We start from the raw sequence: 12,500 nt of genomic DNA, 5'->3' as shown, positions 1-12,500 counted from the left end.
GTGTTTTATGCTCGTCAATGCACTGCTGGAGTCCGAGCACACGACTACTTTCCTAGCTTTGTTTTCCTCTATCCAGTTAACTGCCATATAAATTGCTGCCAATTCCCCCGTAAAAACAGATAGTTTATCACTAATTCTTTTATTCAACACTATATTTCTCTGTGGGATAACTGCAGAAGCTCCTACTTTACTATTTATAGTTTTTGATGCATCTGTGTATATCATAATATTGTCAAAAAACATTTCCTCAATCCGTTGTTCTATTTGGTAACTATTTAAATGTCTATTCTTCAGTAACTGCATGTCTACCTTTGGGTTTTCATACATCCACGGTGGTAGTGCAGGAATTGGTACTGTAGGGCTCACTTTAATATTGTCAATTTGTGTTTTTTTACATATATCTCCTATTATCCACCCAAAACTATTAATTTTTTTCTTCCCTTTTTCTTGGCAATTTATTAGCACTTGACGGGTTGGATGTCCTTGCTTGGATCCTTTTAAGTTTGCCCAATAAACTGCTGAGAGTTGATCTCTCCTCATGTCCAAAGGTTTTTCGTTCATTTCTACTTGTAATGCTGCCACTGGAGTAGATTTAGTAGCTCCACAACATAATCTTAACGCCTGCGACTGGATCCGGTCTATTTTCTCAAGTAGAGTTTTTGAAGCAGATCCATAAATAATGCATCCGTAGTCGATAACAGATCGAATTAAAGTGATATATATTGTTTTCAATGTCAACCTATCAGCCCCCCAATCTTTACCCCTCAAAGCCCTCATTATATTTAACACCTTTTTACTTTTCTCCACTATCTTGCTGATGTGGGTTGACCAGTTAATATTTTTATCAAACCATATTCCTAAATATTTAAATACTTGTACCTCTTCTATGTTTTCTCCATAGAGTTTTATTTGGAGCTTGTTTTGTACTTTCCTCTTCGTAAAATTTATGACTTTTGTCTTTCCAACAGAGAATCTTAAACCCCAAGCCGTCCCCCAGTCTTGAACATTATTTACCGCTTTTTGAATCTTCTTTTCTATATGATTTGTATTTCTACCTCTCTTCCACATCACTCCATCATCAGCAAACACTAACCCTTCCACTTCACTAAAAACTTCATTTATCATGATGGAAAATAGTACTGGACTTATTATACTCTTGTGGGGTCCCATTTTCCACTTCATATTCTCTGCTATATTCATTCTCTATTTTTACTAATAATGTTCTACTTGTTAAAAAGTATTTTATCCATCTGTACATTCTTCCTCTAATCCCAATCCTATTTATTTTCATCAGCAACCCCTGTTTCCACAACATATCATACGCTTTCTCTATGTCAAACAATACCGCAATTATACTTTCTTTATTTGTTTGTCCCTTTCTAATTTCCTCTTCCAGCTCCCCTTCCCCCATTCTATGTCAAGGTGTTTTGAGTGAAGTTGCCCAGTGATTGCTCCGTTTATATAACAAAATGAAGGTTCACAGGGGGCCTTCTAGGCAATCGGATGCCCTCGGGGTTTTATAGGTTGATCAAAAAATTCTGGGAGTTCTAGTGTTAATCTGGTGATTGATTATATCAATGAAATCAAAAACTCGACATGGTCAAACTCCACACAATCCACCCTCAGATTCTTCCCCTTATGTTTCTGAAAAATGGACTGTGTTTGCAGTACTATCACTTTCAGAAACATCCAAGAAAAAGGACAGCCTATGACTATAGGCTGTCCTTTTTGTGTAGCAAGTGTAGCAAGAGCAGAGATTCAAGATTCAAGATTGTTGTATTGTCTTATGCACAGTTAAACAGGCAGTTTGCCGTACAATGAACATCTTAAATATGGAGGTGACTTTGGGTCACAGCAGCAGTTAAAAGTGTCTTTAGTGAACAGAGGTGAAAAGTGTCTACACTGATGGTTCACAGTTCGGGAGTGGTCAAGGTAGCTGTCTTTTGTTCAAAAGATAAAAGTAAAACAAATGTGGGGGGAGGGGGTAGCTAGCATTCACAAGTTAGCATTCACAAGCCTGATAGCCTGTGGGGAGAAACTGTTTGTCAGTCTGGTAGTCCTGGATTTCAGGCTCGTGTATCGTCTGCCTGATGGTAGGAGGCTGAAGAGACTGCGTTGGGGGTGTGTACTGTCCTGGATGATGTTGTGTGCTCTCCTGGTGGCCCTGGTAGAGTACATGTCCTGTAGTGAGGGGAAGGCTGCTCCTGATATGTACCGAGCAGTTTTAATCACTCACTGGAGTGCCTTCCTGTTCTTAGCAGTGCCGCTTCCATTCGAAACCGTGATTGAGCTGGTAAGGACACTCTCAAATGTACTTCTATAGAAGTTGCTGAGAATTTTGGGTGGCATGCCAAATTTTCTAAGCCTTCTTAGGAAGTTCAGTCACTGCTGGGCTTTCTTTATTGTTTGTTGTGTAGTGTGATCCCAGGTGAGGTCCTCGCTGATGTAGGTCCCGAGGAATTTAAAGGTTTTCACCCTTTCCACCTCTGTGCCCCCTATGTACTGAGGTGTGTACTGTGCAGTCCTTCTTCGTGGGCAAATAATCATCTCCTTGGTCTTGTCTGTGTTCAAGGAGAGATTATTATCCTGACAAAATCCGACAAAAAATTCTGCATCTCAGGGACGCACGGACTTACGGAAATGCACGTCCTTTTTTATTTCAATGCGTAAAAAGTGTGCTAACGCCAACACTTGTTATTAATGTGATTATCAGACAGCAGTCATTTTCATTCGACAATATTCAAATATAGGTGATAGTGTTGTAACGATACCAATATTTTGGTACCGGTACTAAAATTGTTTTGGTACTTTTCTAAATAAAGGGGACCACAGAAATGGCGTTATTGGCTTTATTTTAATAAAAAAAACTTAGGGTACATTAAACATATGTTTCTTATTGCAGTTAAGTCCTTAAATAAAATAGTGAACATACTAGAAAACTTGTCGTTTAGTAGTAAGTAAACAAATAAAGACTCCTAATTAGTCTGCTGACGTATGCAGTAACATATTGTGTCATTTATCTACCTATTATTTTGTCAACATTATTAAGGACAAACTGTAAAATTTGATTATTAATCTACTTGTTCATTTACTGTTAATATCTGCTTATTTTCTTTTTTAACATGTTCTGTCTACACTTCTGTTAAAATGTAATAATCACTTTTTTTCTGTTGTTTGATACTTTACATTAGTTTTTGGATACCACAAATGTGGGTATCTATCCGATACATGCTTGTACATGTATGTATGTATATATATATATATATATATATATATATATATATATATATATATATATATATATATATATATATTGTGGAGAGACGGAGCCGATGAGCCGACAGCGGGCTAGGAAAAATTGTTGTCCTAACCAAGATGGCGGCCAGGAGGCGGGGCGTGCAGCAGAGCGGAGAGGTGGGGCGCGCCTGGAGCAACATTGCAGCCATCAGCGTCAGGTGCATACCCAACACAACTGCGCTCAATCGTTACATCTTCTGCTGCAGCATAAAATTGGGGAAGGAGGAACAATCGGAGGAGAAGGCACCACCCGGTAACAACGACCACGAACGCTACAAGAGAGACCCAGACCGAGATACCACCGCGCGGAAGATGCAGCCACCGGCCACCGAGAGGTGCGCAGCCACGAGCAGGAAAAGCCGGCGCACTAGCAATTGGCGCGACAGACAGACAAAAAGACATGTTTATTGAAATAATAAATCAGAGTCAAACCTGCTATGATGCGTCATGTATCGATCGTCACTGCAACCCGCACAAGGACGGCAGGAAACCCGTCACATATATAATTATGTATATATATATATATATATATATATATATATATATATATATATATATATATATATATATATATATATATATATACCGTATTTCCTTGAATTGCCGCCGGGGCACTAATTAATTTAAAACCTCTTCTCACTCCTGCGCTCACCAAAGGCATGCGGTAAAAGTAAGCATGCGCTAATTATTTTAAAACCTCTTCTCACTCCGGCACTTACCCAAAGTATGCAGTACAAATTTGAGTGTGATGTAAGCTTCAACCTTAAATCCTACTGAATAGCTCTTAATCTTCTTCCCTTTATAGGATTTCAAATTACCACCTCCATTTTGAAAATGATGACAGGGGAAGTGTCACTTGTGACGTCATGAGTTTGACCAGGCGGTAATACTAAGCATGCACTAATTATTTTGGGAAGCGAGTTTGACCCGGCAGTAATTCAAGGCAGGCGCATACTACATTCCCTGCGGCAATTCAAGGATATACGATATATATATATATATATATATATATATATATATATATATATATATATATATATATATGTATATATACGTATTAAAAAACTAAAAAACGTATAATATACATATATATATATTTATATATGTATATATATATATATATATATATGTATATATATATATGTATATATACGTATTAAAAAACTAAAAAACTTCTACTATATATATATATATATATATATATATATATATATATATATATATATATATATATATATATATATATATATGTATATATACGTATTAAAAAACAAAAAAACGTATACTATACATATATATATATATATATATGTATATATATATATATATATATATATATGTATATATATATATGTATATATACGTATTAAAAAACTAAAAAACTTATACTATATATATATATATATATATATATATATATATATATTTATATATATAGTATATTTATGTATATAGTATATTTATGTATACATAGTATATTTATGTATACATGTTCAGTTTAACAGTTCAGTTGTGATTGATTGAATGCCCTGAGATTTATACTGGATATTCTTTTGTAATTGCCACAAAATAACATTTATTATTTTGTTACTTTCTTTTCAAATATATTTTTATTTTATAGATCTTTTCAAAGCACAATATTGACCTTAGGGCCCTCTGAAACCTCATGGGGTCCCTTAAAATCTGTGTCTCTTAAGACCTCTCTGTTGGCTTTGTACACTCAAGTTACTTCTCAACTCGTCACAGTTGATGCTAATCGACCTGTTTCTTCTCCTTTTTATTGAATGTGAAAGCAAAAGTAAATCTACAAATAACCGAATCGTAAAGCACAATCAAAAATGCAGTCTGAATTGGTACAATCTAATCTATTTCGATCCCTGCATGTATTTGTCTTCTTGTGTCCTGCAGATGTCTGTGAAAAATATTGTCCACCTGAACAGCAGGAGAGGTCCTCCAGTATGGAGCAGAAGAGGTCACAGCACCTCCACGTGAAGGAAAAGGAGCCACAGCCCCCCCACTTTAAAGATGAAGAAAAACAGCGGCTGTCCCCCCACTTCATAGAGGAAGACAAGAGACACCCCATCAGTGTGACGAGTGAAGATGAGGTCAACGGTGAGGGTGAGGAGGAGAGAGAGGCGGAGCCTCCAAGCAGCAGCTCAACACAACACATGACAACAGAAGCTGATGGAGACCACTGTGGAGGATCACAAGCAGACAAGCTCTTAGCTCCACTATCAGATAGTGAGGACACAACGTCACACTCTCCTGACACTGTGGATGAAGACTCTAAAGATGATAAGACATGTCACACTGACAACACTCACTTGAAATGTTCTCACTGTGACAAAACCTTTAAACACAATTGGCATCTGAAAAGACACATGAGAACACACACTGGAGAAAAACCTTTTTCCTGTTCGACTTGTGGTAAAGGTTTTACACAAAGTCGCTATTTTAAAGTACACATGAGAACACACACTGGTGAAAAACCTTTTACCTGTTCAATCTGTAGTAAAGGTTTTGTTGAAAGTCGCTATTTGAAAGTACACATGAGCACACACACTGGAGAAAAACATTTTTCATGTTCAATCTGCGGTAAAGATTTTACTCAAAGGCAATGTTTCAATGGACACATAAGAATACACACTGGAGAAAAAACTTGTTCCTGTCCAGAATGTGGTAAAAGTTGTTTAATAAAACAAAGTTTAAAAGAACGCATGAGAATACACACTGGTGAAAAACCTTTTTCATGTTTGTTTTAATGTTAGATATCTTATTAAATGAAGACGCACACACAGAGTTGCCGTTCAGTCATTTTACCGGGTAACTTCAGAATAATGTGAACATCCTGGTGCACCCCTCAAATCCCACCGGGTGAAACCCATACATTGTAACATCTCCCCTTTTTTGGAAAAAAAAAAAAAAAAAAAAAAACAACAGAGAAGAAAAAAAACAACAACAGTCCCACCCAATTGTAAACAAAGGACCTATGAGGGAAGAACAGCACAACCGTGCTTTAACTAAACACGGCAGTGAAACACATTTAGCTCCTTAAACAAAGTCCCGGAGGTGTGCAGGCCTCCTAACAACCCTGCCGAATCTGGTGGTGACACCAGCTTGTGTCGTCTGAGGGTCCGGCTCAGCTGGTGGGCAGGATTGTGGTGTGACGTAGTCAGGTGAGCATGGTTGTGGTGTGACCCCACCCGGAGTTGGGGTGGGCGGGTTCCTGCCAGTTGACTCTGATGTTGGTGACACCCCTGGCGATGGTCTCAGGTGTCTACGGTTGCGTCTCAGCACAGTCCCATTCTCCATTTTTACTGCATAGGACCTATTCCGGTCCTGTCGCACCACTGATGCAGGTGCCCAGTATGTGTGTCCGGCCACCTGTGACTGCACTCGCACCCATTCTCCATTCTGAAGTGGTCTCAGGGGCTTTGCCCCTCTGTTGTAGTAGCGAGCCTGCCTGAGTTGGTTTTCTCGCACAGCTGAGTCCGTGTCCACTACAGCAGGTTTCAGTAGATTCTCACACATTGGTAACAATGTCTTTGTCCGACGGCTCATTAGTCTCTGAGCTGGACTGGCCTGAAAGCCTTGTGCTGGGGTGTTTCTGTGAGCAAGTATGGCCAAGTAGGGGTCTGACTTTGCCTGCAGTGCTTTCCCCATCAGCCTTTTAGCAGTCTTGACAGCAGACTCTGCTTTTCCATTGCTTTGAGGATAGGTAGGTGAAGATGTAACGTGTTCGAATTCCCAGGCCTGGCTAAATCTTTTGAATTCCTGTGAGCTATATTGTGGGCCGTTATCAGAGAACACCACGTCAGGCACACCATGGCAAGCGAAATGTGCTTTCAGCTTATGGATAACCGTGGTGGACCTGGTATCAGGTAGATAATCAACTTCCCAAAAATTGGAAAAATAGTCCACTGTCACTAAGTACTCTTTGTTATTGAAGGTGAATATATCTGTGCCCACTTTTGCCCATGGCCTTAGTGGGAAGTCATGGCTCTGTAATGGTTCTTTCTGTTGCCGTGTGTCTTTTTCTCTGCAAACTTGGCAGTTTCCCATGTACGTTTTTAGCTGTTCATGCATACCCGGCCACTACACACATTCTCTCGCTCTCCTCAGGCAGTTTTCTATCCCTAAATGTGATGCATGGATCTTTTCCTTCATTTCTTTTCTTAGAGCCGTCGGGATGACTGCCCTCTGTCCTCTAAAGATGACATTGTCCTGTACGCTTAGCTCATCCCGCATATCAAAATACGGCCTCACCTCATCCTCGACCTGCCCTTTATCATCTGGCCAACCCTGCAGTATTCTTCGTTTCAGCACCTGAAGGGCCTGGTCCCGTTCTGTCTCCGTTTGGATTCTCTGCCGTCTCTCCTCTGAAATGGGCAAGTAATGAATCATGTTAACAGTTTCAATTTCAGCTTCCACTGACCCCTCAGTTGCACATTCAGGCAGGTACGCTCTGCTCAGTGTATCAGCTACCAGCATAAATCTGCCTGGAACAAACACTACTTCTATGTCATACTTTTGAAGTCTCAACAGCATTCTTTGTAAACGCTTTGGGGCGCTAAGCAGTGGTTTCTTTGTGATTGTTTCCAGAGGTTTATGGTCGGAGTGTACAACCACCTTTCTACCATACGTGTATTGGTGAAACTTTTCCATCCCAAATAATATAGCCAAGCACTCTTTTTCTATTTGTGCATATCCTCTCTCAGTGGAGGTGAGTGCCCTGCTGGCATATGCTATCGGCTGGCCTACCTGCAAGAGCGCTGCACCCAGTCCGGTTTCTGATGAATCACATTGGAGAGTGAGGTCCTCCGTTGGGTTGTAGTACTTCAGTACTGGTGCTGAGGCTATCATTTCTTTAATTTTCACAAAGGCAGTTTCCTGTATGTCAGTCCACTCCCATATCACATCCTTGTGAGTCAGTTGCCTCAGGACCTCACAGCTATCTGACAGGTGTGGGCAAAATTTTGCAAGGTAGTTAACCATTCCAAGCAATCTCTGAAGGCCCTTGATGTCGGCGGGTCTAGGCATTTCCTGTACTGCGCGTACCTTTTCAGGGTCAATTTTCAAGCCCTCCAATGTTAGTCTGTGACCTATGTACGGCACCTCCTTCTGCTTCAGCCTCAGTTTGTCAAAATTCAGTTTAATGTTGCATGTTTCGCATCTCTCAAGGAGTTTTTTCAGTTTTTCGTCATGATCTCTCACTGCCATTTCCTGATTTTCTCCTTCACCGATGATCAAGATATCGTCAGCTATAATGCGCACCCCTGGTAACCCATCAAGCGCCTGCGTAAGCCTGTGCTGAAACACCTCAGGAGCCGGGCTGATCCCCATCGGCATTCTCATCCATCTGTACCTTCCGAAAGGGGTGGCAAATGTTGTCATGTAGCTGGACTGCTCTGTCAACTTCACATGCCAGAATCCATTCTTTACATCACACACTGTGAATATTCTTGCATTTGCTAGGTCTGGTAGGACATCATCGATTGTTGGCAGTGGGAAATGTTGTCTCTTTAAGGCTTTGTTTAGGGGTTTAGGATCAATGCAGATTCTCAATTTTCCAGATGGTTTCTTAACCACGACCATGCTACTGATCCAATCTGTGCTCTTTTCGACTGGTGTGATGATTCCTCTTTCCACCAGACTGCTCAGTTCCTCTCTGAGTGGATTCATCAGTGCCACCGGAACTCTTCGCTTAGGTAACTTTACTGGAGCTACGCTGTGATCCACTTCCAGATCATATGTCCCTGACAGGCAGCCATCTCCTTCAAACACCTGTGGATATCGTTCTCTAATCTGTTCTTTCTCCGGAGTATTTTCCTCACTGCCTGTGTGTTGGACAATCTCATCAATGGCCATGATATTTTCTCTTTGAATTCTCACTAGATCCATGCCCTGTACTGCTTTATTGCCAAGTAATGGCACAGATGACTGGCCATCAATCACCATGAATTCAAGCCTATACAATTTCCTGTTTCTCGGATTCCTTATTTTTATCCTGCATTTGCCCAAAGGCTTCAGAGTGCTTTTGTTGTACATGACAAGGACTTGCTGTGTCTGCTCCAGTTTTGTGTCTGGGTTCAGTAGGTGTATTGGGATAATATTGCAGCTTGCTCCACAGTCTAGCTGAAATTTCACTGGCCTCTCCCCCAGCAACATTGTCGCGAACAGTTGTCTCTCCTGTGTTTTTTCCTGCCCGTCTGAGTGAAGGCTTAATATTTCCTGATACTCATCCTCTGTCTCTGCTACACTGTGTATTCGTTTGATCTGTGAATCTGAAGTTTTGCATTTGGACGCAAAGTGATTGTATTTGTTACATTTGCTGCAGACTTTCCCATAAGCTGGGCAGCTCTCTTTTTTCCACTCATGGTTTTTTCCACAGTACTTGCAGTTCTTTATTTCTTTCGGTCTTGCCCCCTTTGCTTCAGACACTCTTTTAACTGCATGCACCTCTTCACCTACTTGCCCCTCGATTGTTTTCACATTTTCCTTCGAGAGATCTGCTGCTCTGCATATTTGGATGCTTTTTTCCAACGTTAGATCTGTCTCGCGCAGCAAACGCTCTCTCACATGCGAATCATGGATCCCGCATACAATTCTATCCCTAATCAAGGATTCTTTTGCAGTCCCGAAATTGCATGTGTCTGCGAGCACTCGTAGGTCAGTGACGTACTTGTCAATCGTTTCGCTAACATTCTGGTTTCTGGAGAAAAATCTGTATCTCTCAACAGTTTCGTTTGGTTTAGGATTGCAGTGTTTTTCGAACAGAGTTAGTAATTTGTCTAGCGTTTCCACTAGTTGCTCCTCTGGTTTAAGTGTAGTCCACGATGTTTTCCCCAATTCTCTGCCTGTTTCTCCAATCAAGTATTTGAACACTTTTACCTTTGTCTTGTCGTCAGAATCTGCTAACGTTATGTCCACATACAGTGAAAACTCATCTTTCCACGTCTTCCATGTTTTCGCCAGGCAAGTAGAATTCCAGTCCAATGTGGCGGGAGGTTTCAAACCGAATGCATCCATCGTTCTTTTTCGTTGTAAAATGCTGTCTTCGGCTTCCTCCTTCACCTCAACTTCTTCATCTGACATTCGTAAGCGTTGTTGTGTTCGGATTTACCGCTGCCACCATGTTTTAATGTTAGATATCTTATTAAATGAAGACGCACACACAGAGTTGCCGTTCAGTCATTTTACCGGGTAACTTCAGAATAATGTGAACATCCTGGTGCACCCCTCAAATCCCACCGGGTGAAACCCATACATTGTAACAATGTTCAATCTGCGGTAGAGATTTTACTCAAAGGGCCCATTTCATATCACTCATGACATATCACTCATGAGAACACACTCTGGTGAAAAACCATACACCTGTTCAAGCTGCCACAAAAGCTTTCGTGACCCAAAATCTGTTACAGTACACATGAGGACACACACAGGAGAGAAAGTGTTGAGTTGCAGTGTGTGTGGTGAAAGATTCTCTTATAAGTACCAGTGTAAGAAACACAAGTGTGCTGGTGAGATCAGCAGCAGCAAATGAAACTGCAGGATTTGAAATAAACTGTCAAAACTTTAAATTTGACTTACTAAAAACATCAGCATATACTGTATAACATGTGTGACGTCATTGTTGTGTGTGTAACACAATCTTGTTAATATGATTCTAACATTTATAGATTAGACACTTCAGATTAGTGCTTTTATTTCAAGTTAATATACACATTTGTGTACTTTAAATTGAACAGAACAATTTGACTGAGAAGGTGAGAATAAAGTGTACAAAAATATGTTACATACAATACACATTTTATGTGTAAATATTCATAATTCACCTCTATACTTATTCATAATTGTGTTTTATATATGTTTTTGAAATAATGAAGTGTTACATATTTTATTTTCTAATTGCAAATGATCCCATTGATGAACTCCTTTATAAAATCTTCTGGACCACTTCTGGAAGCTTATTATTATTTACTTTATACATCATTTGAGCAGTTGTATTTTATACAAGATCATTTACTTTCAAAACGTGTGACTATGAATAATTTGTTGGGTCCCTAGAATCCATTTAATTAATTGTCTTTATTACTCTCTTTTGTAATATGAATATTGTTGTGTGATTGTTTTATATGTATGTCTCCAGACCTTTATGCAATAAACAATGTATGCTTCAACTAAAGTTGGGTAAAATAAATGTTAATATTTGTAAGTATGTATTTTATTCTATTTAGTATTGCACTCCATTGTTTATGTTTTCTTTATATGACTTACATGTAGTGTCCAGCTTACTTCATCATCTATATTACCTCCTAAAAATGTGATTACCTTTATTCCTTTCATTTCAATATTATTCATCAGCATTTCTATTTTACATTTTTACAATCTCCAAATATGACATATTTAGTTTTATTGACGTTTAGTGACAGTTTATTCATATGCAGCCATCTTTTTATGGTCAAATTCTCTCTGGAAAAATAAGATGAGAGTTAAATCAAGTGGTAATGAATATGAAGAATGGAAAATTATTATTTACATAATTACACTATATTAGTGACAAAGACACCTTCAGCATATTAATTTGAGCAAAGAAAAAGAGTAGCGTGTAATATTCTAAACAATAAAAGAATGTTTATATCAGCAGTCAATATTCCAACATTGTGAAGCTGAGCTGTGGTAAAAACATATTCAGCTTTAAAGGCTTTATGAGACTGATGTAATCATCAGAAACAGAAATAATTTATAAATCCCAGAGGGGAAAATAAAATTTTCAGCACTGTTATAAACATATGAATATTAAATGGAATATATTATATTAATACTATAATAAAGGTGTACATTTGGGGGATGTGTAATATTGTGTGTATGAACATCCTGAATGTTTTCTTGCTAGAGTGAAAACAAATTAGGTAGTAATGATAATAATGGTTAGTTTTAAGCCTGTTTATGAAAAATTAAAGATAATTAAAATACCAAAATGGAGCTTACATCCTCAGCGAGCTGAACTCCAGCAGTAAAGATGAGATAAATAATGTGGAAAGGTCAGAAGTCAAATGTTTCTCCAGGTAATACATGGAGCCTCTGCTGCCATCCAGCGGCCGTTGGAAAGAATGCATACATTTTGTTTTGACGTTCTAAAGGCCTACTGAAATGAGATTTTCTTATTTAAACGGAGATAGCAGGTACATTCTAAGTGTCAT

This window comes from Nerophis ophidion, linkage group LG28 (assembly GCF_033978795.1).
Source record: "Nerophis ophidion isolate RoL-2023_Sa linkage group LG28, RoL_Noph_v1.0, whole genome shotgun sequence".
Taxonomy (NCBI): Eukaryota; Metazoa; Chordata; class Actinopteri; order Syngnathiformes; family Syngnathidae; genus Nerophis; species Nerophis ophidion.
This window is presented reverse-complemented; position numbering follows the sequence as displayed.